Source organism: Sparus aurata, chromosome 11 (assembly GCF_900880675.1).
Source record: "Sparus aurata chromosome 11, fSpaAur1.1, whole genome shotgun sequence".
Lineage (NCBI taxonomy): Eukaryota > Metazoa > Chordata > Actinopteri > Spariformes > Sparidae > Sparus > Sparus aurata.
This window is the reverse complement of record NC_044197.1, coordinates 30,621,181-30,646,933: the sequence shown is the minus strand read 5'-3', so window position 1 is coordinate 30,646,933 and position 25,753 is coordinate 30,621,181. Positions and strand designations below refer to the sequence as shown.

At 41.9% G+C, this 25,753-nt stretch overlaps 1 long non-coding RNA gene across 1 annotated transcript in view; it reads right to left on the bottom strand.

The window, feature by feature from the left end:
* Positions 1 to 546: 546 nt before the first annotated feature.
* LOC115591491 (uncharacterized) overlaps positions 547 to 25,753 on the bottom strand; it is a 63,654-nt gene continuing 38,447 nt past the window's right edge. Inside the window, exon 3 of the long non-coding RNA XR_003985974.1 lies at positions 547 to 738. This is a non-coding gene — a long non-coding RNA (uncharacterized LOC115591491). The remainder of the gene's footprint in view (positions 739 to 25,753) is intronic.

Here is a 25,753-nt window from a genome sequence, read left to right as displayed (position 1 = left end):
AAGCACCTGAGAGACTGACATGCTGGTGAACAATATGATCCTGTAAACTGCTGATTTTAAGTGTGCTGTACAGCCAGATGTTATTTTCTACACTGAGCTAAACCCCCTCTGAGCTATCAGGCCTGAGGAACAGCAGAGCTTCAGTTGATGGGGAAATATTTGATCTCTTGACTATGATCAGAAGTAAATTAACTAATACCCCTTATCCACTGGTCAAAAACTCATGTAAACCGGCTAAGATCAGGCTTTTGTGTGCGATGGGAATGTGCACACTTGACATTTACACCCAGGTCAGTTGACTCTGCAGTAGACACCTGTTTTTATCACCTCGGCTCAGCTCGGCTTTGATCAAAACATAAGACCTGGGCAAACACTTTAAATTCTGTTGTGCAAAGGGATGGGGCGCTGTCAACATCCAAGGTCTAGCCAAGGACATTTTATTACTGAACCAATTGGCTGACAGTGTAAGAGTGATGTTGCGAAGATAGTATTGTAACGGACCTAAATGTGGACACCAAACAGGGAGCGGATTTAAGGGTGAATTTATTGAACACGATGAGCAACAGGCAGGTAAGGGAGGTGAGAATCCCTCAGGCTGGTGGCTCTGCTGGAGGAGGAGGAAGGAACTTACATCTGTGCTGGTTGTATGCTCAAGGAGTCCAGCGAGTGCAGAGTGGCAGATGTGCTGGAAACTGGGATGTGTTTGGCCGAGGAGCTGATCCTGGAGTTGTCCATGCACTGGGGAAGTGGAGAAAGTTAGATCACTAGAGACACTTGAAAACACTAGAATCACAGAGCTGACCATGTACCACTTAGAGAAAAATAATCTGGCAGTGCGCAGGGAGGAGACCAGCGCATAAGAGCAGGCGCTGATTACTCTAATGTGCTGCAGGTGTGTGACATGGCAGCAGCTCCGATCAGCCGAAAACCATGCCCTGCTTCTCCCAGCAGCTCTGAAACACATAGCACAAACACAACCACGACAAACAGGCCTCACCAAAGTCCAGATATGGGATTGTGAGGCCCATTTATGCTTCTTTCACAATGGCTCTATTGTTGTTTTCTCTTCTGTTAAAATTGTTTTTGGCGCATTTGTCCGAGTGACGTACAACGTGGCGCTTCACATAAAAACCACAGATGGGCTGCCTTGCCTGCAGGAAGTGTGAATGGGGTCAATAGGTGATTTTTAGTGAGTTGACCTTTTTTAAAAAAATCTGCGTAGACCTGCTAATTTTGGTGGGTACGCGGTATTAGATTCCATTGTGCCTGACACACAGTGAACAACCCTCATGTAGTGAAAGTGCCCCAGTGGTATTGCACAAAAATATTTTTTAAGGTAATATAGTAGTAAGTGAAAGTTAGTAATTGCAGTATGCTGAAACTAGTCCCTAATGGCAAACACCACTGAATTTAATGTTAATTGTGATTGATTATACGATGCAAACAAGTTTCAAGCGACAATGACTGCCAAAATGCTAGGAGAAATAACTTTTAAATAATGTGAATATCTAAAAAATATAAAGAACGTAAAAAATCAGAATAGCATAACATACTGGACTGATTTTCCAATTTTCTACTGGTCTGTTGGATCAAGAGAAAATCATGGCATGGGCCGAGTGAGGGTGGAGGAACCCAAGTCTAGGTGTGACGTGAGTCAGTAAGGATTGCAAATTGTTGTATTATATTACTTGTCTGTTTCTTTGGATTTTGTCAATGAAAATTAGACAGATAAGAAGGGATTATCTGGTCAAAAGAAAATTTATTTATTTATTTTTTTCATATGTATAGATTGCATACAATTGTTTTTACAATTTATGTGGTCACAGGGGACTGCTTCAATCGAAGCTGACATTGGATTAGCTGCAGAAAAAAACCAATGCATCTTTATAAACTTTTACTTTTTGACCAAATTTTGGATGAATCATCCAAGGCATCTGCCTTTTAACCCACAAATTACCAGATCCGTGTTTACTAGGAAGTGATGTGAGAGTTTGCCTGAGCCAGTGTTTACTTCTGTCAGCCAGCTCAGATTTAATGATCACTCTGAGTATGCTTTAAGTGAAGAGTCGACACCATATATTCACACAACCACATGAAACAAAGACATAAATGTCCATTGTACCGGAGTATTCTTCCAAGGTGTGACTCGGTGTCTGTCACAAAATGACCACAGGGCGTAGTGTGATCTCAAAAGGGATTATTATGCAATGACAAGAGGGGCCAATGGGGGGGCCCTGATCTCACCTTCTGGAAACTGTAAACCTTGTCATCTAATCACCAACAACAGAACAAGGACAAAGAGAGGTGACTGGATGTAATCTGCTGCTATAGATGTTTTCTGTACATGTCAGGCTGGTGGTGAAACTGTCCCCCTGAGGATCTCACTGTCAGTCATGTGCTCAGCTACAGCACACGAAGCAGCAAAGAGCAGGTCAAAAGAAATTTAAGGGGGGAAACAAGTGTACCAGTACCATTTAGGTAGCCATCAACTTTTTAAGTTCTAGTATACATTATTCCAGGGGTATACTGAGGTAGAAATGTAGCCTTTACTGAGGATGTGTCTCCCTGCAATATCCGTGTGTTTGAATGCAAATGAAGTGAACAATTTTCTACTCTTATTCACATTTTACTTTTCTATTTTTTACTAATGTAAGTAGTCAGTGACGATTCAATGCAGCTCTTGATTGATCATGCTAGCTGGCAAAAGGGGCATAATGATCCAACCATCCTAATTAATACATTGATTTAAAGATCCAACATGATCGATGCAAAGTCTTTATCACCTTGTCAATCCAAGCTCACCTCCTTCCTAAACAGTCAAAGGGTGCTAGCACCAGTCAAGTTAATTGCAAGAAGCCAAGAAAAGGACAATTAGGATATTTACTGTCCTATCAGGAATAAGGGTGTCATGATTTCGATTTTAAATCGAAATCAACTGAAATTAAGTCACAATCTCGAACTTCGAATTAACAAATAGAATCGTCGATGCTGCCACACCCCCATGTCACGTCCGGTCGGCTTGCCAAGCAGAAAAAAACACACGTGTTGAAGTGGTGCGAGTCAACCTCTCCAACTTAGCTACCAGCCAAACAATAGCATGGTGTTACACCATTCCTGTTCGGCTCCCGGACTGTGGTCGGGAGCACAGGGGAGATGATTTCCTCCAGGGCCGAAGTTTATTTTTACCTTCGGGGTGAACCCCTTTCACAGGTTAAGCTGGCCGGGAAATAACACCAGGGAGCTTTGCTGTATATTGAGGAGCTGTCGCCTTTATTCACAGCCAAACTGCAGCCTATATTGTACTCTTTATTGCTGTCGCTACTCCTGCTATTCCTTTCACTTCTCCTTCCTCTCCTGCTCATTCACTAATGTCAGCATGTACGCATGCTCCCTCACTCTCGCTCGCCCACTCACACCTTATGCACCTCATGCACCGCCCTATTCCTGAAAGGGGCTACGCCACTCATATAACAATGGCAACTGCAGATGCAGGAGACCCATCGGCAGAACTTGAACCCGCTCCTCTTTCACTGAAGTCACCGGTGTGGAAGTATTTTGGATTTCCAGTATGTTATGATGACAACGTTCAAAAAAGCCACAGTTTGCAAGCTCTGCAGAAACTAAATGGCAGGTTATTTTGTTTAAGTTTCCAATTGATTGAAGATATAAGTTACTGTTACATTATGTTGTAAATAAATGTTTTAAATTTGACACTGTGTGGTACATTGCGAACAAAGGTCAGATATTATATTGCATAAAAGTCTAGTCTAAAAATGGCATAGCAACCTGTGCTTTAAAAAAAATAAATGTAAAAATAAATCGAGAATTGAATCGAAAATGTAATCGAATCGAGGATTTGGAGAATCATGACACCCTTACTAAATATATAAACAAACTATAAAGTGGTCGCATGACTTCAAGGTCACCACCGTCTATGTGTCTATGTTACACTTTATTCTATTACACACGTAAATGTATCTATGTACACGTTGTGAAGTTAGAGTTAGAATAGCTTGTAACTAAAGTCAGCCTGTAAAGATGGACTAGTCTAGACGGAGTAGATGAGCCTGGTGTTCGCTGTGATGACGTTTAATGTCCCCGGCAGCCTCTGTAGTCTCATTTAGACACTTGTTAGCAACTGCCGTTTTTAACACATGCAAGGACTTTTTTTTTATTTAAAAGTGGGTTATTTATGATGTATTTCATTTCATTAAACAAAATGTACAAATACTTTCAGCTTTTGTTAACCACAGACCTTATTTCAGGCATTTAACCAAAAACTCACCCATAAAAATTTGAGGAGAGGGGACTGCTAACCAATTTCAGAGTTTGGGTTCTCACTCTTTTGGAACTCTAAAGCCTATCATGACGAAACTGGTGATTTACACCCTTCCTGGCTAACATGGTCAAGTTTTGTTCTCTATTTTTTCCATTGTGTATTCTGGCTATTGTCGTAACTAATGCGCAAAGGGTCAAATTTGAATAATGTTAAAATCCTCATAAATATAGAGCACCTATAAAGTCCCCTTCCTTTTCAATTTCCCTTTCAAAGTGGATGATCTTATTATATTCTATTCATTAACACAAACCTGTCAGGACAGTGTTAAGACAGCCATGTTGGCTAAATAAAGGATAAATTATCTTGACTAATAGATGTTTCTGTTTAACATACAGCATCACATGGTGTCACACGTGGCACAATAAGCAAATGTTTAATTTCCCAGAATGCTGCTGCATTAACCAGAAATCGGTCTGAATCGTAAGTCATGGGGCTTTCCTAAGCGGTGACACCAAGGCATGCTGCTCTGCAGGTGTGCATGTGCATGAACCTTGGATGACGATGTCAAACTCTATCAAGGTGTTGAGTGTACACCGATGGATGGCACGCAAGTTTATTTATATATATCATTTGTCTACTTCTCTGTAATTTTTTTGTGTTGCACGTGGTTGCGTATGTGTGTATTTATGCGTGTGTGAAAACCCAGGTATGCTCTGCCACCTCTAATTAACTTGGTGGAGATGTGTATGACTCAGCAACAGTTGACAACATAATCACCCTGTGGCTCACCTGTTTATTTGCGCAAAACTCACACTCATGCACACACACGCTGGTTGCTTAACACACACACACACACACACACACACACACACAGAGTCGTAGGCTGGCGAACCCTTTGTGAACCCCTGGGAGAGTTCTCGTTCTGAATCAGGGTGAAACTCTGAGTCTTCCGTGGCAGAGAAATGCAACTATAAAACAGAGGCATGCCATAACCCATCAGCAAATGCCAGCCAAGGTGCATCCTTGCCATTGTGAGTGTGTGTTTGTGTTTGTCTGTCTGTCTGATGTAACCTGGCAGCTCAGGTGCAACCAAAGGGCAACATGCCGTTTAAAGGTGGCAACCTGCAGCCACAGGGAAGCATGACAATTAACGTTCAGGGAAGTTAAGCAGCAGCTATTTAAGAGAAACAAAACATAAACAGACACAAACAAACACCTTGGTTTCACAAGGCAGGAAATTGGTTTTGATTTCTGGGTATCTAGCTTCTTCAGTTAATCTGTTCGTACACGTTAATGACTTTCCACTGCCTTACCAGGTGAGTCTTAATTCAGTCACACTGTCAACAGTTACTTTAGCCATGAAAACATGTTACCCAACCGGGTTGCCACCACTCAAAACCTCTCACGTGGTTACTTATTTAAAATGAAGTTTTACTAATTGGTATTTAGTAACTATTTAGTATTTTAAAATGAAACTGAAGGGGAATCTATTCCAAGTAGAACTCGTCGTGGGTCCACTTAGTGTGTCTAAGCCCTGAGCCTGGACAAAAGTCCACCAGGACCTGTACAAAAATCAGCACCTCCTTAAAATAAATACACTAACACCATTTGGGCATTTTAGAAATTTGATCCTTAACCTCTACTTTTAATTATTTTACATAACAGTGTTTTATTAAAATACAATTCTTGTAATTGCAGCTGTTTTATATAACTGTGTTTTTACTTTACATTTTAATTTTGTTTGTAATGTAAACGTTTTGGACTGCCTTTCTTTGATAGTATCAAACTAGTAGCTACTTTTTTTCCCCCCATTTTCTGTTTTGATTTAAAATTGGTCCCTTCATGATCCAGGTCGCTTTTTTGGAAAATAACTGACGCAATTTGCGTTCTATTAAGTTTTCCATGGATCTATTACATTTTGTACCATAGTAGAGCTCCAATCCAAAGTGACCACTTTAATCCCACTGTAGAGCTCTTATATACATTCAGTTTTCAAATAACTGGTTCATTTATAATATTGTTAAATTGGGAACTTGTTCAAAACCTGTCTCACCACTTGTTTGTCCTAATGGATGCGGTGTCACAACAGGAATCACATTCATATTGGAAGATTCTGCTTATTGACTTCTGTCCAAGGCCAATGTTCAGTGGTAATAAAGGAAGTAGTGTGCTGTTTACAAATTGTGACAAAGGTTGTGGTTGTACAGTATATATGTGGCCATATCTCTACAATGAATCTGGAAATGAATTGTTTTCATAGGAGAAAATGTGAAAAAAAATCAGTGAAGGGTACCATATGTCTGTGTACTATTATATAAATTTTTCTTGGTTAAAAAGAGTTGGCTCCTGTTTGTGAATCTAACTGCAGCAGTGATCTACGGACGTGACCTCCATTGTCACGTACTTATGTTCTGTAATGTTGAATGCTGAATGTTGTTGGAGGCGAAATGTATTTAAATCATGAACATAACATTATGGATAAAAGAGGGGCAAAAGTTGCTTGCTGGCCTATGACTAATGCACAGTAAGGCAATCTGGCTGTTTTGGGTGAATTAACACTAGTGCGATTAACGTAGCAAAGGCAAATGATTCCTTAGTCAAATTAACTTTGCTGGTGGTGAACACACCAGTAGATAACCACCATGAATGAAGAACCTCTCTCTGATGTGACCAAGGACCAAATGTTCACAGATGATGTAATATTTTAGTTTAATTCAAGTTACGTTTCTCCAATTTCGCCAAATCCCTTTCTCACTCTGACTCTATCCCAGTTTAAAGTGACAGGCCACCAAATAAAACCCACCGTTACCTTGAATATTTGTGGATTTCTCTGTTTGAACATTGTTGTAAACATTTGGTACAAAGTGAGAGCACAACTCAAGAAAATATTAAACAAAGGTTTAGTGGAAGACATTTGAATGCAAAAGTCAAGTCCAACATGCCTACTCCCTTGTATGTAAAAAATATATTATTTTTTATACATATACTATCTTAAGTGAACTCTTTCTTTTACATTTGCAAGTTCAAGTGACAAGAAAACAACAACAAATTGGGTTTTTAGGGAGCAGGAAGAACGACACAGAAAATAAAATTTGACACAGTTACCTTAGGCCAAATAGCAAGTGAAGTACTTGAATATGTCAATCACTTTTTGGGAAAGTTCAAAAGTTCGCTTAATTCCTGTTGCGCTGGCAGTCAGTCAGTTGTTTGACTAGCAGGAATGACACACAGCATCACCGACAGACAGGTGAAACATGCAGAAATTTTCCAAACGCCGTTCATGACCTCCACTGGCATGCTGCAACAACCACAGCCTCGGCATACTTTACCCTGCATCCTTTACGCTGACCTTTGAAAAATAACAAAACATTGTAATGTGCCAGGAAGCTCTGTCAGCTCTGCCAAGCTCTGGTGAAAGTTGTGCATTCAAAGAGATGCAGGTGGTGGCACAAAAGATCTTAAAAGAGCGTAGAGATGTGGAGCCGAGTCAACTTAAAATTTTACCACGCTTGTTGTTAAAATCTTCCACTAATCCCATCAAAAGAGGAAGAAAAGGCTGTAGTCTAATCTCTTGATAATAATCAGGCCTTGTTTACCAAAATGTTGATTATGAAGTACAGCCAAAATAAATAAATAAAACAGATGATTAACAAATACTGAGACAAGTTCTAAAGAGAGAGAGGGGAACAACTTCCAGTAAACAAATTCACTTTTCGGTTTGGCTGAAAAGTGCAAGAAATCCTAGATTTCGGAGTTTCATTTAAAATGAATTTAAATTCCGATATGTAAAGTTGCCGGGGCTGATTACATGTTACAGGATAAGGGCAACATTATTCTTTGTTTTAATTTTGAAAAACAGTAATGTATATAGGGTTGAACAGTGTCTACTGAACATGCATTTGATGATGTCCACAGTGAAACATCGTGATGGACAATGACATCAGTGGGGGTTGGGTATGTTTTCAGAAGTGTTTCTGAATTTGAGTGTTTCCGAATTTGAGAGTGTTTCCCTCCAGAGTGTCTGTAAGGCAGGAGTTACCCCAAGATTCTCAATCATGTGACGTTCTAGACAATGCCTGTGTCTCCAGCGCTGTGCCATGACATGTTTCAGCAGAAGCAGCTCTCCGCTCTGCTCCGTTGAGAATACGCAGCCAGTCTTTTATTAACTGAAGCAGGCCAGGGCTGCTTTAATCTGTACAGAGAAGATTAAGCCAGACAGGAAGTCGGACAGCAGAGCAGCATAGTGTATCTGGTCAATTTTCAAAATAAAATATCATGCCTTGTCTTCAAAATATTAACAATAAAAACACTTTAAACAGACAAATAATGAAACATTATAACTATGTATCCTACTCAACCACAGGTAACAGAGACGTGGAATCAAAGGGTTGGCTCACCACTGTAGTCACCGCTGTCTCCCACTGTCGCTCTGACACACTGATCACGCACAGCAGAGGAAACTGTCTCCCATCAACACTGACATACATGCTTGGGTTTAAAAGAGGCCTTGTCAGATTTCTGTTACTTAACTGTAGTCAGCCTCAGAATCTTGGAAAAAAAGGTAGCCAGCTAGTTATATATGAATAAGCTAAGCTGAGAAAATTCAAATAACAACAGCACAAATGAAAGAAAGACACTTAAGGCAGGAACACACCGGCCCAACCGTTGGACATCTGAAGCGTTTGGGGAGACTCGGACGAGGTCGGGAACAAATCTGTTCAGTGTGCTCAGCTGCGTTGGAAGCTTTTGAAACTGCACGGACGTTGTCCGCTTCCATTCAACATGCGAAGTCTGAGGAGGTTGGCTATTGGCCGTCTGAGCCATTTGATTCTCTGATTGGTTGTCCAATCAGAGAGTCAATTGGTTGTCAGTCCTTTGTGCCTAAATCAAACCAACCACGGAAGGCACCACGCAATATAAACCAATCAGAAGCAACGTAAGGCGGGTCTTGGCGTCTCTAACTATCTTTCACACACAACAGCGCCGACATTTAAAACCCACTCGACGTTCTTCTGTGTGTGAGAGAGAGAGAGCGCGGGTGAATGTGTGTGTGAGAGAGAGTGTGAGTGTGTGCTTCTTTTTCTTGCATTTGTAAGTTGCAGTGCGCTTTTTAATTAATATGAGATTAAATATATTCTTTTTGAAGGCAAGTTTGTTTTTTGCCTGTTTATCTGTTAATGACTGAACTCATTGTAATAAAATGATTCTTTCAGAATTTATTTGATTTTACGTTTTTTTTGGTAATGTGTGGGTCTTAAATTTGAATTTTTATGGTCTTAAAATGTCTTAAAAAGTCCTTAAATTTGACTTACTGAAACCTGCAAGAACTCTGATAAATGTATTTTGTCAAAATTCTTGTTACAATTTTCATTTCTAATTTCTGGTTAATTAAGACTAGCATTAGGAGGCCACAGTGCAAGGAGAGCCGCTGGCATGGAGGTGAGGACATCAGTCTTAAGGAATGAATCGACGTTAAACAGGCCAAATCGATGTTAATAAAGGCCACATTTTTTTCGAACGCATCATCTGACTAAAGTCTCACTCTTGTCATTTTCTGAAACTTGGCAGCCCTGTAGCTGTATAACCATTTTGATTGGCGGTGTGCTAGTGAATCAGTGCGGTGTGTGGGAGGGGCGGAATACTGTGTGCGCTTTGTTTTTCTATGCACACCGTTCCCTCATTTCCTGTTTTCATGTAGCGCCACCCACTTATTGCATCTCGCGCAAGTGCACAACGTACGCGCTACTTTGGAGCTGGCAGCACGTCGAAGCGGTGTGTTCAATGCAACTTTTCTGCTGAACGGGTCAGACAAGAGGCAATAGAGTGGTCGGATAAAGGCAATTGGCTGTTGGTTTGAGTGTGGGCGGTGTGTGGGGGCCTTTACAGCTATCCACAGACAAAGAAACACAAACTTTGCAGGTTTTATTAGAAAATCATCCAAAGGACATGGAGACATAACACTAGTGCATTTAGCCAAAATATTGATACAGGTGGAGCCCTCTGTACTTGTTTTCATCATGTCAGTATATGGCTGTTTTTTTGAAAGCTTAAAGATGTGGACAAAATACAGCAGTACCACCGGAAATCGTGGTGGTAGTGTAGCCAATAGTTGATGTAAGACAAGACAGGAAAGAAATCTAACAATGGCTGAAGGTTTGTTGACACATTGCAATGTATTTAATGGCCTCAGAGAGCCTCTGTCTACAACACTGCCTCCTCTTTTGCCTCTTTCTTAACAGGTACATTATCACAACCTCTTCCACCATTGCCATGTTTGTTTGTTGTCAGAAACTCTTTCTGCACTGGCCTCTACCTCTATTGTTTAACATCCATGCTAACATAAAGGATGCAGGGAACCGTAGTATGTGGGCAGTTATGGTCGAGATAGACATATCGATTTTAGTTTGTAAAAGGGGGATAAATATGCCTTTACAAGCAATCCCTTTGCTACCTTTTGGTGTGATGAGGAACCACTGTTGAAATCAGGGCTGTTATTTCAGAAAGAGCTAATGGCATGACAGGATATACAACCTTAGAATTTAAACGACAGAACAATCCTGATCGTTGTCCTTTAAGTGGAACTGTTTGAATTTGATAAAAATCAATTTCTGTGAAAACTAAAACATTTTAAAAAATCTGATGGGTTTTTTTTGTTGTTGAATCAACACTAATTATGTTGATCATGTACAAGTATGAGCAACTGTTCAAGTCCATGACTCAAATAAGATTTACACAACTCACTGGTGATGTGTAACCTGCTTTGCACAGGTGTACTGCACAAACATCACACTGGTTTAAATCCTCCCACACACTGGGACGGGGAGATGGAGGGAAAGATTTCTGAAGATAAATGAACGGACAATCTCCAGGGCAGGCACTTATCAGTTACAATCAGATGGAAGCGGTGTGTAATAGTCTCTAATGAATCAAACTGAATCAAATTAACCGCAGGGCTCGAACACATCAGCCCTCGCAACAATAGAGCCTGTTTGTTTAAGTGTAACGTGGGAGGTGATAACTCCGGGGCTGCTGCCTTGGAAACAAAATAATTTAAACTCTGCGTTGTGCAATGCCTCAACTCCACATCAAGATCTATGATTCAAACCCATGCCAAAATTATCAAACAAGTTTACAAGTAAAATTGAAGCCGGGACAAGGAGAGAACCTGCTTATGCATACAGAAACTCTTTATATTGAACAAATACACCTGGAACACGCCCAGTATACATGGCAACTGGGCCCGACAACCACTTAAAACGCAACCACAGAAAAGAGGTGTTTGCAAGCCGCTGGGATTCACTACACCACGGTCAAGTCTGACGACAATGCTGAACAGCAAAACATGAACCCACAATGTTAGTCTGTTTGATGTTCCCCGGCTCTTTTTCCCCCTTTTTTTAATCTTTCCTTCAATAGAGGGGAGTCTGAAAAGCCGAGCAGAGATGTTTAAGAACACGGGTTGCGGCGCTAAAAGCTGCGGATAACAATAAGCGTTTTACACGGAGCAGGAATTCAAAGAACTTGAGGGGAGAAACACAGAGACAATACTTGGCTGTGAAAGAGTGACGATCACTCTAACATGCTAAATCTCTGCCTTTGTGCCCCGAAGCTTTGATCCCAAACTTCCAGCGAGCCTCTTGTTGGGTCTGTTTGCTCTTATTCAGATGTATTAAGACTTTCCATTATGTGCAGACTTCAGAAACAGCCTGTGGTATTTGCTCAAAGATTAGTTTACTTAAAAGCCCAAAAAAGGTCCCAAAATCAGAGGGGAAAACCTTCCATTGACAGAGATGAGAGGTAATCTGTGCGTGGCTGTGTCATTTCAAGGCTCTCAGAGTGTGTGTATACAGATTGTGCGTGTGCATATGGCTGTTTCTGTGTGTTTCTCTGTGTCTTTTGCTGTTAGATAAATATGTATTCAAAGTGTTGAGCTTAAAAGAACAAGCGACAGGAGCATAAACTTCTCCATTCATACCCTGAGTTCAAAACACTGTTTACTGAGACACACAGAGGTAAGAGCCAAACAACCTCTGAGGAGCAGACGAGACCTGTCAAGCTTTTGTGTTTCAGTGTGTGTGTATTTTTAAGGGATATGTATCTGAGTGCTTGTTTGGGAGATTTGTGTGTATGAATGTTGTACCACTGGTGCCGTTCATGCAGTGAGCAGAGTCAAGGTTCATTTGGGTCACTGTGGTTCCCCAAGGAAAACCACTGTGCGGCAGCCGCTGAGGCCAGCGAACACCACTGACCCTTTGACTTTTACCCTTGCCACATGGCTGACCCTGACAGATGATTGGCTATAGCCTGGGAATTATCTGAGATGCCTATGAGCTTCGACAAATGTAAACAGATGACCTCAACAACATCAGAATATTCACACTGAGCCTGAAGGATAGTGACACAACAGGAATTGCGATTCTCCTTAATGACTTGCATTAAAGGCCAGTGTTCACTGGTGTTGAAGGAAGTAGTTTGGTAAAAGTTAGGAGTGACTGAGTAAAAATAATGGATTCATGTGTTTGACATAAAAGTGGCCATCTACCGGAAATTACAGTATGACAGACGCCAAGATGCAACAGAACATAATATTTATGGCACATTTATTGTATGGTTGTCAGGGCTGCAACTTTGAATATTTACATTGTCGATTAATCAATTAGTTGTTTGGTTTAGAAAATGGTGTAAAGTGCCTATCACTATTTCCCAAAGCCCAAGATGTCGTCCTCAAATGTCATGTATGTCCACAACCCAAAGATGTTTAGTTTACTGCCATGGAGGAGGAAAGAAACCAGAAAATATTCACATTTCAGAAGCAGGAATCAGAGAAACCGTACTTTTTTTTCTTCAAAAATTACCAACCACTCAAAGCACTTCACAGCGTTCATCCTTTCACACACACATTCAAATCAAGAGCAATTTTGTGTTCAGTTTATTTCCTGACAGTTTGACATGCAGTAGGAGCCAGGGATTGAACCAGGAGTTGGTAGTGACCAAACAAGAGCAAAAAGGAATACATTCAATTCATCGGGATGCTCCCTGTCTGCTGGCTGTATAGGCAGGGAGGTAACTGTTTACCAACAGATTAGTCAACAACACTATGATACTTTACAGTTCTTTCCACTAGTGGCCCCAAAATATTTAATTTACAAAGCTTTATTTACTTTTTTGTTAAATGCCATTTGAAATTGACAGATTGCTGATAATTTTTGTTAATTTCCGAATGCTTTAACAAAAAAATCTAACATATTGTACCTTTAAGTGCTTTGCTGGATGATATCTCTTTTTTTATTTCGAAACTCATTTCCCATAAGTATTGTGGAAATAAATCACTTCCAAGTAACTTTGCAGGATGTCGCCATCAAATATTCTTCCGGATTTGTAATTAGCCAATATCCACAAAATTGGTTTGGTTTGGTTTGGGATGTAAACTCAAACATTCAAAAATAACAAAAAATGCTCAACTTAGAACAGTCATGAGCCAACTGTGTGGCATGAAAATCATTATAAAACAAAAGCAGGTGAAGGGAGTGTGTGGTGCAGTGAAGTGTGTGTTACATGTTCATTCTACGTGTCTGTGTGCATTTGAGCAGCTGACAGAGTAAATGTACAAGTGTGAATGTTTGTGTTTGACAGCTTGCACATAGACACACACACATACTCACCTGTATGTGTACACACATACCCCCCCCCCCATCAGAGGTTCATCGGAAGGAATGTGAGACAATCAGTGACGTCTCAGAAGGTTTCAGTCTCTCAGGACCTGACATGCCGTGTAAATACAGCAGGCAGGTTGGAGGGTTCATTGCTCCTAAATAAAAGACTGCTGCTGTAGATCACATCTCTACTGAAGGAAATATTCATTGTGTAGTGTTAAATGTACAACTTTGACAAGAACAACAAACAATATCATAAAGACACACAGACAGAGAGTGCCCAAAAACTTTTATTTAAAACATGCTTATCATTTGACTCAACAATAAGTCAAATACGGAAGCTTGCTTAGTGGCTTCCCACAATAATGCTCAGACTATTTCTCTAAGTCAATTTTATACACGAAAGTGTAGTTAGACTTTCAAAATAAAGGTTGCTGATAAATGGTTCACATATAATGACATATTATGACTTCTGGACTATTACTGACATCTGAAACTCTCTTGGTACAATAAGTACTTGACTAGGTTTAAGACAACATCATGCTTTAGGTTAAATTAACTAAGTAGGCTAACTAAGACAAGTACATATACGGCACTTGCATAAAAAACCCAATTTACATAAGCTACCTTACCTATGTAACATAGCCTAAAAAAAACACCACCCCAACACTGACTTTTACCACTTTTTACTACTACAGTATTAGAGAAGCGCATCTAGAAATGCCGCTCGAGGATTAACCACAGTGTCATACTTAAAAGTGTACAAATAACATGTGAAAGGTGTCATTTGTAATAACATTGATCACTGCAGTTTTTATGAACTCTTGTCATGAACTCAAGAGATGTACATATTGACAAGTCTACTGGAAACCATGAGTATTTGTACAGTACCCATCCCCAGGCAATTATGACAAAAAAAGGGATTATAGTGACAATGAGCCATGTCAAGACATACAGTTTACTTATATTATAAAGGTTTAAATACACACTTTGCTTTGTAATATCACATTTCTTCATATTTGGTACACAAGGTAAGAGATTTCAAGGAGGATTTCAGTTTTGAGGACAATTCAAATTCAGAAATTCACAATCCAAATATATATTTAAAAAGTAAACAAGATTTTGAACTGCTGTCACTACCATTTGGATTTTCATTTTGGGAATAACACTAGACAACAACTACATCTAGATTACAAGTGTTTACTCATGCTGTTGAGGGCTTGTTTATATCAGCAAGGCTTGTATACACAACTGTAAAACAGGCCAACGTATTGAATTATGATCAAATGAGAAACATGCAAAACTCTGATTTTCCATCAACAACTAAAATTCTTCAATTATGGGAGTAAATAGAACTCAACTGAATGTGGTCTGAAAACTTAAAAGTTGGTCCTCTGAAACGATGGTCACTGGACAAATGATGTAATCAGTCCGACGTCTCTGGCTTACAGGGCATGGAGCGGTTACTTTCAGCAATCATAGGCAGGTTTAAAGGTCCCAGTGATGCTAATCTGCTGTCATGATTACCATGACAGTAACATTGCTCTTCTAACTGCTTTGAAACAGGAGGCTGACCCCTGACCAAGAGATGACCTCTGATGACCCCTGACTCATGTCTCATGTTATGCTCATGTCATTCTGCCCACTGTTCAGAATGAGCAGAACTGGAAAAGGAACATTACCAAGATTAGGAAAAACAAAGAAAAGGGTGATACACAACTTTAAGATTGATGGAGGATAAGGAACGTTCTGTGGCTCTTTTAGGGACAAACACATTAACATCGTGTACATTTTCTAAATCTGTTTTGTAGCAGTTGACATGGGAAATGGCAAGAAGCATCAGACAAACAGCTGTCAGATAGCAGACAAAATTGTCAAGCCACTTCATGCCTTAGTTGGGTTTTTTCGTATTTTCTTAATCTTACGAATTTCACTGGAATTAAAGGAAGAGTTGTGTGGGGAGAGCCAGTGAGAGAGTCAGGTTCAGGGCCAGACCTTCTGGAGGAATAAACACCCAAAATAACATCAGATTCTGCTCTGATCCGAAGCTGTTTACCAGTGGGAGAGGTCAGAGATGACTTCTTAACTTTTGGGTTTAAAAAGTGGACTTATCTTCACTCCTGTTTTTCACTGCAGCATTGGTCCGCGGAGGTGACCTCCATTTTCAGGGGTTGTTGTATAATGTTGACTGGAATGTACTTTACTTCATGAGTGTAACAGAGTGGAGAGGGTCAAATGAGAGAGAGAGAACTAGAGTGTGCAGTGAGTGCTGAGTTCATTTAGAGGCTCAACTGATTTCAAACACACCGACACACACAACCTTGATCTGCGCAATTGGTCACTATCTTATGGCTGATTTCCAGGAAAGCAATCTGGCTGTTTGGATAGAGTAACGCAAACAAACACTAATGATCCCACTGTCATACTTGCCCTGCACATCTATCTGATGGGACTATTCACGTTCATCGATGAGGTAATACTTGAAAAGTTACTTATGCTTAGAGAGGAGAGAGCTAGCTCAGTCAGACATGCTGTTGGAAATAGCACCATTGGTGTGTCCACAAAGCACTAGCCTCTTTCACACTGCTGTTTGCATGCGGGGATCCTGTGCCAATTCTCTACACCCTCCCCTGTGTGAAAGTTTCAGATGCGGAGAGGGGGGAAATTTCGCTCCGGCGCTGATCCGCCTCTGGAGGTAGTATCAGGGCCGCATTATTGGTGAGCCGTCCCAGTGTGAACGGATAAGCCGGGGGCGCGGAGCGAGGGAGTGTCGGTCTGACAGTCTGATAACTGCACAGGTCCTTCACTGTACTGTACTACACATTATAACAGCATCCATATGATTATAAACTGTCCGCAGGTTTGGATTAACAGGGGGAACACCTGGGGAGACACCGACGTCATCAACATGACGTGTACCATCACGCCTCTTTAGGAGCCGCAGCGCCGGCTTTCTGTGTGAATTACACACGTGAAGGTGGAGATGCTTCGCTCTGTGTGAATCACCATCGGCGGAGAATAGTGAACCACTGCTCCGGAGATAATGCGGAGATGCTATGTAAAAAGGGCTGATTGGTACCGAAACAGCCACTTTGGAAAGAACTGGTGTGCAGCCTTGGTCGACACTGTTTTTTTTGTTTTGTTTTACAGCCTCCATACACGAAAACTGAGAATTGACAACATAAAGGACTGCAGTGTAGGACTGCATTTGTAACCCACTAGGTTTTGATTAAAGGTGAATTTTGGACACTTGAAATAAAACTGAACTTATACAAGTATAAAAGGTAAACAAAGAAAAAAACACATTGATGCAGTTGTACTTAGTTTTTACTTCAATGTACTCCAAAAGTTCAGTTTCTACAGTTCACAAGCTGAACACTGACTCGCAAGCTTTCTGAAAAATTGTGCATGTGCTCAGGTAGGAGTGTCCGTGTGTGCAAAGTGCAAATGAGAAGATAAGCGATCCAGTTGGAGGCCAAGCCAGAGCTCCATCCTGTGATGTAACAGCTAATGACAGTAAACGAGTTCTTTGCTTGGGCAGATCGGTGGCTCCCAGAGGAAAAGAGGCGGCGGTTCACTCTGAGTGCTGTGTTGTTATTTCTGAAGTGAATGGAGTTTGTTATCACAGCTTGGCCCCCCGCGCTCCCCCCTCCGTCACTCTGCAGAGCGACAGAGCAAAACCCCTGCTGCGTTTCTCATGCTACACACCACATGCCTGCAAACACACATATATCCACACTTACATGAAGAATGAATGCATGCATGCACGTTTCTACTGCATCAAATGGAGACTTGTAGAAATGTAACTGAACGTTAAGAGTTTGAGGTTAGAGGAGCTCATGGCGTGCGACTTGCCTGCTACCGCCATGACTCTGCTTACATGTTACTAATCTTATCTGCTTATCACGTCGGCAGACAACAAAACACACACATACACAAACACACACACACACACACACACACACACGCATGCACACTCTTTTTGGTATGTACCAAAGTAACCAGTATTTTGGCAGGTGTTTCCCAGATTCCTTAATCAGGTTATGATAATCTTCCCTTTGAGTACACAAACACACACGAACACAAACACACACACACAAAAGAAAAAAATTCAACTTTGAATGTACTTATAAACATATTTCCATTTCAAACAACTTTACTTTTCACTTGTCCCTTTGCTGATAACGATTTTATAATAAAAACTGATTTTATAAAGTATATATAGAGAAGTCAGACCCAATTTTATTTCCATTTTTAATTTTGCTAACTTATTTCAGTAATTTGATTTGAGTCTGAAAGAGCCCGTTTCTCATAAATATTTTTACTTTCAATACTTTAGAATACATATGCTGACAAAAGAATGTCCTTGGACAGCTGTGAAACACGCTCTACCCTCTAAGAAAATAAAAACATCAACCAGCAGAGCAGGTGAGTGTTTGTTTCGTGCGTCACTCTGCAGCTTGGCTTGGCTCCTCGGAGCTGCAGCATCAGACGTGGGCCGTCGGCCGACAGGACAGAGGAATGTCTGGCTCTGCATACCAGCCTGAGCCTGCATACGTCAGGAGGCTGGAGCAACGGCTGGTGTTAATAATGATGTGCGTGCATGTGTGTGTGTGTGTGTTTGTGTGGGAACATGGCAACTGTAGTGTGGCCAGTGGCATGAAACACCAAATTACATGATCAGAGGGAACACACTGTACAGGAGATCCTAGAGACAGAATCTCTCAGCAGTTTGAGCTGCATCTGGGCCAGCCACAGTGTTAGTGCTGAGACCTCAACTCAGTGCTGATACAGGCTTTACCACAGAAAAAGCAGTAAGCTCTGCCTTTCCCAACTAGGTCTTCTTCTTCCAGGTATTTTGATAACAGCAAAGCGAACATATGATAAGATCAATTACTGCTGAGCTGTATAAGACAGATCCATCTCATCTTGTTATCTTGTTTGTTGTTGCTCAATGTCTCATTCATTAAATATGTGACTCTTGGTATGAGATGTAGTAAGGTGGGGTAACTTCAATCAGATCAACGGTAGGAAAGTGTGACCACCTGCAGAGCCAGTTGGTGAATCATACTCTCACTGAAGTCAGTCGAAAGGAGCGCAAAAATGTGTTTTTAAATCCATGAGAGCCATCAATGCCATTCTTTGCTCTTCTTCCCATGAAATATACTCTCCAGTCTGGATATAACTGATGCTATAGCAGCTACCCTAACCTCTGGAGGAGCCGCTGATTGATTCAACCACTGTGTGTTCGGCCACAACTTCATAACTTGGAGCTTGGCAAGATGGATTTGTAATGGTCAAGGGATCTTGTGAATCCAGCTACCCTCTCTCATTAATCCTCAATTTAGATAAGAAAAAACTCCTCCTGACAGGAAATTCATTCTAATATTCTTTGCCAGTCAGTGCACCTTCACAATTAAATATTGTTTGAAACCCTGTGAGGAGTCATCATATGACTTGCAGCTAGGCCTGTAATTAATTAATTCAACACATGCATATTTTTACTCCAGAACTCCAGAACGGCTCTCTCATTCTCTCTGTTGGAGCTTCAGCTGTGAATTGATCCAACACACTTTGAAAGGTCAGAAAATGGGAAACTAACTGTAGCAGTTTGGTGTAAAAGAAGTGTGCAATACCAAAGGTAGCACTGCCATGAGGGTTGGCATTGTTTTCTGATAAAGAAATTGATGACTTGACATTGGCATTCTGTCTCCAGCGACTAAACAACATACTGTGACATTCTGCAGGTTGAACAGGTTGATTGGTTAATCCAGCTTCCGGTTGGGAGGTGGTTTTGAAACAGAACTGAATGGCATATGTAGAAATTACGCATAAAATCCATACATGTATAAATTTAAACTGCCTCAAATGTCTCCAAATGACATGTACACACATAAAAGGAATCTCTCTCTGTGTGTCACACATTGAAAGAAAGAATATCCAGTTGTTCAGACTGAGCATTTCAGAAAGTTCTACAAACTATTGAGAAAGTTACACACAATCTTTGAGAATCATTGAGACAAGTTGAGTTGTGTGTCAGTAAAATGATTTCACTTTGTTTGTCACTACTTTGAAAGGGGCAATATGGTCAGAATTGATGTTTAAAATATTATCATCAGAGTGTGAAGAACCAACAGTGTTGACATGATGTCAAAGATGTCTATGTAATGTGTAGCAGAGATATCTTCTTAAGTTAGCATGCTAACCAGCTAGCCCCATTGTAAAACCAAAAAACTCCAGAGGTCAGATACTGCACCTTCAGTATTTACAGTTGAGAGATGTAAAAGCAGCGACCGATTTCAATAACTGAACAAAATAAACTCACAAAATGTCAAAAAGGAAATATCTTTACACCTATTTTCATAACCAAACAAGAATATATATATATATATATATATATATATATATATATATATATATATATATATATATATATATATATATATATATATATATATATGTATATATACATACACACATATATATGTATATATATAATATACTATCAAATATAACATATAATATATAATAAAATACAATATATTATAATACAATATAATACTGTGTGAATTCAAGCTTACTAAACTGAGACAAGCTTAACTGCCTCATTAACTTATAGTAAAACACACTTCAAACTTAACATTAACTTAATTATACTCACCAGCACAGTCCTGGTTTGTCTTTCCACAATCACCTCTGGTTTGGTCGAAATAAATCCTCAGTTCACAGAATCAGATGTCTCCTTCCTCGGCTGCTTTATGCCTATCCCATCCCCACCTCTTGGGCCTTTTTGTCCCTAAATTCATCGTCCAAAGTGACTGTAAATCACCTCCATACTGTATCCCATCTTCAAACTGGCAGCTAGTCGCTGAAGCAAAGTGTATAGAAAGCTGCAGTTAGCGGTTATGCTGCCCACCTTCTTTTTGGTGCTACCCTGGACTTCTGGAAAAATAAGATTTGTAAGACTCACAGTTGTCACTCAGTGGTTCTGTTCTACATTCAGCCATTGTAACACAACAAATTACACATCACTGAGTTGTTTTTGCCACATAAATATTTAAGATTCCAAATGCTGACAGAATTTTCTGCTGGATCAATCTTCCACAGAGGCTCTTGAGTGAAAAGCCTGAGGATATTTGCCCTTTAGGGAAATTTTTGTGCAAATACCTGCTGGATTAGCACATGCTCTGTGAGCTCTGATGCAGGACACAATGATGTGGGGTATGCACCTGGCCTAGACCATGTGGATCAGCCCAGGCTGATTACAACTAGGAGACAGACTCAGGTGAGTTTGGAGAGTCTGTCAATCACATTGCTGCTCGCCCAGATTTACAGATTTTCAGATTTACTGCCATGTTTGGGTTTAAACATAAACGCCTGTTCTGAGATCTGTTCTATATAAACATGCAGCCACATATTCTACAGACTTCTATGAGTGTGTGTGTGTGTGTGTGTGTGTGTGTGTGTGTGTGTGGGGGGGGGGGGGGGGGTATGTGTCGACCCACAGACACACAAGCATGTACAAACACATGCACAGATTATCTTGGATGTTTATAGAATGCTTGGAGCACAGATCAGATAAGACTTATCTGATCCGAGAGTACAGCTCATTAAATCAAGTGTAAGAAATTCTCACGCACCTGTGTGCTGAGGACAGAATGTGTGTGTGTTTTAACATATTCTTCTCTGTTATGCAGATGACTTCACAAGTCTGTTTTGTGATCTTACATCAGTGCATTCCTTCACCAACACAGCATTCCTTTAGTTCATAGGTTTAGGGTTAGGGTTAGTCCCTATGTCCCTACCAGGTAGACTCACACAAACATTAACAGATTACATGGAAACATTGTCAGCCGTGTTGTAGTGACAAAATGGTGATAAGATAATGGTGGCATGCTTTGAGGTCTCTGCCCATCTGGCTGCACCTGTGAGTTAATCTTGTGTTTATTTCTTGGATTAACCTTCCAGTATTAACTGTTTTTTCATATAAGTATATTTCTTGTAAAGTTGTCTGACATCAAAATAAATTGAAGCATGACGAAGATCACAAGACTTTGATTATTTGTTAGATCTAAGACAAACACAGACTTGAGAGATTTGTTGCATAAAGCTGTCCAGTTTTTTTACACTGCTGTTTCCCATGCTCATTCTCTATTGTGGAGAGCATTGTGCTGCTTAAACAGAGCTGACAGCAAGACGTATTTCAGCCACCTAAAAGAAGATGCACCTATATATATACATATATACATATATATATATATATACATATATATATATATACATATATATATACATATACATATATACATATATATATACATATATATATATATATATACATATATACATATATATATATATATATATATATATATATATATATATATATATATATATAGCGGTCGAATAGATGGATGGATGGATATATATATATATCCATCCATCCATCTATTCGACCGCTTATCCCGAGGGAGGCGTCCCGGGGGCATCCGAAACAGATGCCCGAGCCACCTCAGCTGGCTCCTCTCGATGTGGAGGAGCAGCGGCTCTACTCTGAGCTCCTCCCAGGTGACAGAGCTCTTCACCCTATCTCTAAGGGAGTGCCCTGCCACCCTGCGGAGGTAACTCATTTCAGCCGCTTGTATCCGGGATCTTATTCTTTCGGTCATGACCCAAAGTTCATGGCCATAGGTGAGGGTAGGAACGTAGATTGACTGGTAAATCGAGAGCTTTGCCTTTCGGCTCAGCTCTCTCTTCACCACGACAGACTGATACAACGACCGCATTACTGCGGCTGCACCGATCCGCCTGTCAATCTCACGCTCCATCCTTCCCTCACTCGTGAACAAGACCCCAAGATACTTAAACTCCTCCACTTGAGGCAGGAACTCTCCCCCAACCTGGAGGGAGCAAGCCACCTTTTTCCGGTCGAGAACCATGGCCTCAGATTTGGAGGTGCTGATTCTCATCCCAGCCGCTTCACACTCGGCTGCAAACCGCCCCAGGACATGCTGGAGGTCCTGGCTCGAAGGAGCCAACAAGACCACATCATCCGCGAAAAGCAGAGATGAGATCCAGTGGCTCCCGAACCAGATCCCCTCCGGCCCGTGGCTGCGCCTAGAAATTCTGTCCATAAAAATAATGAACAGAACCGGTGACAAAGGGCAGCCCTGCCGGAGTCCAACATGCACTGGGAATAGGTCTGACTTACTGCCGGCAATGCGAACCAAGCTCCTGCTCCGGTCGTACAAGGACCATACAGCCCTTAACAGAGGGCCTCCGACCCCGTACTCCCGGAGCACCTCCCACAGAATGCCACGAGGGACACGGTCGAATGCTTTCTCCAAGTCCACAAAACACATGTGGACTGGTTGGGCAAACTCCCATGAACCCTCAAGCACCCTGCGGAGGGTATAGAGCTGGTCCAGTGTTCCACGGCCAGGACGAAAACCGCATTGTTCCTCCTGGATCCGAGGTTCGACTATCGGCCGGATTCTCCTCTCCAGTACCCTGGAATAGACTTTCCCAGGGAGGCTGAGGAGTGTGATCCCCCGATAGTTGGAACACACCCTCCGGTCCCCCTTTTTAAATAGGGGGACCACCACCCCGGTCTGCAAGTCCAGAGGCACTGTCCACGACTGCCACGCGATGCTGCAGAGACGTGTCAGCCAAGACAGCCCCACAACATCCAGAGACTTGAGGTACTCAGGGCAGATCTCATCCACCCCCGGTGCTTTGCCACTGAGGAGCTTCTGGACTACCTCAGTGACTTCGGCTTGGGTGATGGATGGGTCAACCTCTGAGTCCCCAGCCTCTGCTTCCTCTATGGAAGGCGTGTCAGTGGGATTGAGGAGATCCTCTAAGTATTCCTTCCACCGCCCGACGATGTCCCCAGTTGAGGTCAACAGCTCCCCACCTCCACTGTAAACAGTGTTGGTGGAGGTCTGCTTCCCCCTCCTGAGGCACCGGATGGTTTGCCAGAATTTCTTCGAGGCCGACCGGTAGTCCTCCTCCATGGCCTCCCCGACCCTTCCCAGACCCGAGTTTTTGCTTCCGTGACTGCCCGTGCTGCAGCACGCTTGGCCTGCCGGTACCCGTCAGCTGCCTCAGGAGTCCCCCGGGCCAGCCAGGCTCGGTAGGACTCCTTCTTCAGCTTGACAGCAACCCTTATTTCCAGGGTCCACCACAGGGTTCGGGGATTGCCGCCGTGACAGGCACCGGAGACCTTACGGCCACAGCTCCGGACAGCCGTGTCAACAATGGAAGTGGAGAACATGGTCCATTCGGACTCAATGTCCCCAGCCTCCCTTGGGATCTGGTCAAAACTCTCCCGGAGGCGGGAGTTAAAGATCTCCCTGGCAAAGGGTTCTGCCAGATGTTCCCAGCAGACCCTCACAATACGTTTGGGTCTGCCAGGTCTGTCCAGCTTCCTCCCCCGCCAGCGGATCCAACTCACCACCAGGTGGTGATCAGTTGACAGCTCAGCCCCTCTCTTCACCCGAGTGTCCAAGACATACAGCCGGAGGTCAGATGACACGACCACAAAGTCGATCATTGACCTCCGGCCTAGGGTGTCCTGGTGCCACGTGCACATATGGACACCCTTATGCTTGAACATGGTGTTTGTTATGGACAAACTGTGACTAGCACAGAAGTCCAGTAACAAAACACCACTCGGGTTCAGATCGGGGAGGCCGTTCCTTCCCGATCACACCCCTCCAGGTAACACTGTCGCTGCCCACGTGGGCGTTGAAGTCCCCCAGTAGAACGACGGAGTCCCCGGTTGGAGCACTCTCCAGTACCCCTCCCAGGGACTCCAAGAAGGCCGGGTACTCTGCACCGCTGTTCGGCCCATAAGCCGAGACAACGGTGAGAGTCCTATCCCTGACCCGAAGGCGCAGGGAAGCGACCCTCTCGTTCACTGGGGAAATATATACAGTATATACATATATATATACAGTGGTGGAAAAAAGTTTTCGGACACAATCTCAAATATTATCATGAAATATTTGTGGAAAAATCTTTTTTGTGTTTCAAAAGGTGCAGCTGCATTAGACAGACACAAACAAATACAAATTATGTTTTTACTGTTTATTATTTACAAGAAAAACTAACAAAACTAAATTCTTGACAGTTTTATGTCAGTTCCTCAACACTGTCAGTATCAAAGTCAACAAATAACAGAGAATGTGTTCAAAACTGAACAAAAAATAAATAAACCATCACATTATCAAATTAATATTTAGTAGCCCTGCCATTAGCACGCAGTAGAGCTCTAATCCTGGCTGGCATGTTCCCCATGAGCCTTTCACACTGTTGAGGGGTAATCTTGTCCCATTCTTCTTGAATTAGTGCTTTTAATTCATCTAAACTCTTCGGTTTACGCTTTGAAATGGACCTTTTGATAATCCACCACAGATTTTCAATGGGGCTCATGTCCGGGGATTGAGCTGGCTAGTCTAATACCTGGATACTGTGCTCCTGCAGCCAAGTTCTACTGGTCCTGGATGCGTGGCAAGGAGCATTATCTTGTTGAAATATCCAGTTTTGACCTCGACGGAACAGTGCACGTGCAGATGGGAGCATGTGGGTTTCGAGAATGGCACAATACTTGGCAGAGTTCAGTGTGCCATCACAGACAGTGAGATGACCAACACCAGCAGCACTCATGCATCCCCAAACCATGATACTGCCCCCACCATGCTTGACAGTAGGTACTGTACATGCTTGAGATAATGCTTCGCCTGGCAATGGCGATGGGTCATGACCGAAAGAATAAGATCCCGGATACAAGCGGCTGAAATGAGTTTCCTCCGCAGGG